Source organism: Mobula birostris, chromosome 13 (assembly GCF_030028105.1).
Source record: "Mobula birostris isolate sMobBir1 chromosome 13, sMobBir1.hap1, whole genome shotgun sequence".
In the NCBI taxonomy this organism is placed as follows: domain Eukaryota; kingdom Metazoa; phylum Chordata; class Chondrichthyes; order Myliobatiformes; family Myliobatidae; genus Mobula; species Mobula birostris.
The window spans coordinates 92284361-92287789 of NC_092382.1; the positions used below are offsets into that span (position 1 = coordinate 92284361).

General features: G+C 46.2%; 1 non-coding gene across 1 annotated transcript; it reads right to left on the bottom strand.

The window, feature by feature from the left end:
• Positions 1-2700: 2700 nt before the first annotated feature.
• Positions 2701-2788, bottom strand: trnap-agg (transfer RNA proline (anticodon AGG)). Its single transcript is given in 2 exon segments — positions 2701-2736; positions 2753-2788. It is a non-coding gene; the product is annotated as a tRNA-Pro (tRNA).
• Positions 2789-3429: the final 641 nt, after the last annotated feature.

The window sequence follows — 3429 nt, forward strand, 5'->3', positions numbered from 1 at the left end:
ATCAACAAACCCATTCGTAAGGCTAGTGATGTTGTGGGGATGGAACTGGACTCTCTCACGGTGGTGTCTGAAAAGAGGATGCTGTCTAAGTTGCATGCTATCTTGGTCAATGTCTCACATCCACTACATAATGTACTGGGTGGGCACAGGAGTACATTCAGCCAGAGACTCATTCCTCCGAGATGCAGCACAGAGCGTCATAGGAAGTCATTCCTGCTTGTGGCCATCAAACTTTACAACTCCTCCCTTGGAGGGTCAGACACCCTGAGCCGATAGGGTGGTCCTGGACTTATTTAATAATTTACTGACATAATTTACATATTACTATTTAACTACTTATTAATATTTTCTATTACTATTCTATTACTATTTATTATTTCTATGACTATTACTATTTACTATTTACTAATAGTAATATTACTCTTACTATTTCTATTACTGTTTATTATTTATTGTTTTAACTGTAACGAAAACCAATTTCCCCCGGGATCAATAAAGTATGACTATGACTATGACTATGACTGTTATTTGTCACATATAATATAGCAGCTATTAGTGGGAAGTTAGAGGACTGGGAAGCGTGAAAAACCTACAGAAAGCAGCTAAAGAGATAAAAGATGGAATACGAAGGACAGCCAGCTGATAATATCAAAGGTGATACCAAATATGTTTTATTTTCAGATACATAAGAAGATATAGTGAGGCGAGAGTACAAATAGGACCGCTGGAAAATGACAATGGAGAGTTAGAAATAGGGAAACAATGAAATGGCGGACGGAATTAATAACTATCCTGCACCAGTCCTCCCGGTGGAAGACACTAGCAGCAGGCCAGAAATCCGAGAGAGTTTGGGGGCAGAAATGAATGAGGTTTCCATTACTAAGGAGGAGCTGCTTGGGAAGCCGGAAGTTCTGAAGATAGACAAGTCACCTGGACCTGATGGACAACAGCTCAGATTTCTGAAAGAGGTAGCTGAAGGGATTGTGGAGAAAGTAGTAATGTTCGCTCAGGAATCACCCTCAGTGTACAACCTCTAGTTCCAACCTCAGTGGAAAAGGTTTGCTTGCACTAACCAGGTTTTTACCCCTCATAATTTTGTATACATGAATTGCTCTAATTCCATAGGTTCCCAGTTCCTTTGTGAAACAATAAGGTTACGTTTGACACACTCTGCTCTGCAAGAACTTCTCGAGACGTCAGAGAAATTTGGAAGATGGTCATCTACTGAAAGACTATTTTGCATGTTCACTATCTATATCTCATTTCAATGTAGAGAGTATGATACTCACGGTATTTGCTTCTATTTACTGACCTGAATTTCAGTAACACAAGAACAAAAGAATATGGAGGCAGGAGTTGGCCAGCAGCTTCACAACACTTCCCATCCACTCCATTTATATCCTGGCTCCAATTCTTCTGTCATAGGGCGGTGGCTGGGAACGGACCCAAGTGCAAGACACAGACACTGAAGTACTAGGGGCAGGACTAGGACACAGGGCGAGGGCAAGGACATGGACAGGAAAACCGGGAACCAGGAACAGGACTGGACAAGAGAGCTAGGAGCCCGGCTTGGACTCCGAGCCAGAGACTGGACAAGGACCCAGTACCTGGGTCTTGCCTCTGGCTCGGACCCCAGAACTAGGCAAGGACGAGGCTTGGCAGGCAGGCAGGACGAAGCTGGAGTCTTCTGGCTTGAGACTAGAGGCTAGAGACTTGAGGCGAGGCTTGGCAGGATGCAGGAGGCTGGAGTCTTCAGGCTTGAGACTAGAGGCTAGAGACAAGGCTTGGCAGGAGGCAGAAGGCTGGGATCTTCAGGTTTGAGGCTAGAGGATAGAGACTTGAGGCGAGGCTTGGCAGGAGGCTGGAGGCTCCTGCTGGGCAAGGCGCCGTTCTCCTGAGCAGGGCGTGGATCACCACCCGACAGAACCAACCGCAGGTAACGACAAGAGGGCCTGGCTTACCTGACGGAGGCAAGGGACAGGAAGGGAGCTAGGTACAGTGTGGCTCCAGGACAAGACTGCAGGCGAGACGAGGCGAGAGTTACCAGCAAGACAAGTCAAGGCTTCAGGCCAGGAAACAGAAGGCAGTGGAAGGGATACAAGGAGGAAGGACAAGAACAATCCAGTAGCCACGCCCTGGTCTCTGAAGGTATTTATGCAGCCAGCCCCAACGAGCATCAGATGCCTCAATTAGAGCTCAACAAGACCAGAAATAGGGTAGACAGGACAACCTGGAGCAAGGATCGATGGATCGGACCATAAACCGGAATACGGACTTCACGGACCGGACCATGACACCCTCATGGAATTATAGAGTCAAGGAGCACTACAGAACACAACAGACCCTTCGGTCCATCTAGTCCATACCGCCCTTCTGGCTCGGTCCGTGTACCCGCTCCAAGAACATAGCCTTCCAAATCCCTCTCATTCAAACTTCTCTTAATTGTTACAATTCAACCTGCATCTCGTTCCACTCAAGCGATATCCTCTGAGTGAAGATGTTCCCCCCACAGATTCTCCTTGAATATATAACTTTTCATACTGAACCTGTGACTTCGAGTTGTCATTTCACCCAACCTGAGGGGGAAACTCTGCAGACATTGACCTTATCTACATCCCTCATAATTTCGTATACCATTAACCATCTACCCTCATTCTCCTGTGCTTCACTGAATAAAGTCCTAAAACATGTTATTCAGAGGGGCTCGTCCGGGATTTGAACCCGGGACCTCTCGCATACTCGCAAATTCGGGCCCTAAGCGAGAATCATACCTCTAGACCAACGAGCCAATTCAATGTTTCTGACCATAATACTAATGCCTTTCACTTTCTCAACCTTCTTCCTCAACACAACTGGGAGGTATTTTATGTCTGACTTTGGAAGACAGGACCAAAGTAGAACAAGGAACAAAGAACTTGTCCAACACACTAGGGGCCCTTCGGACCACCATGTTTTCTCCACCTGTGTAAACCTACTTTCCCGTAACTATTACTCTGTCCACCTAAGTGTCTTTTAAACGTCGCAGATACACACGCCTCTGCCAGACTGTTCCAAAAAACCACCGCACTGTATAAAGAAAAAGTTATCTCTGACATACTTTACTTCAGTATTCACTATGGAAAAGGATCTTGGTGATTATAGTGATGACTTGCAGCAGACTGAAAAGCTTGAGGATGTTGGTATCAAGAAACAGGATGTGCTGGAACTTTTGGAAAGCATCAAGTTGGATAAGTCGCCGGGACCAGATCAGATTTACTACAGTCTACTGTGGGAGGCGAGGGAGGAGATTGCTGGGCCTCTTGCGATGATCTTTCAATCATCAATGGGGTCGGGAGAGGCTCCGGAGGATTGGAGGATTGCGGATGTTGTTCCTTTATTCAAGAAAGGGAGTAGAGATAGCCCAGGAAACCGGTGAGTCTTACTTCGGTG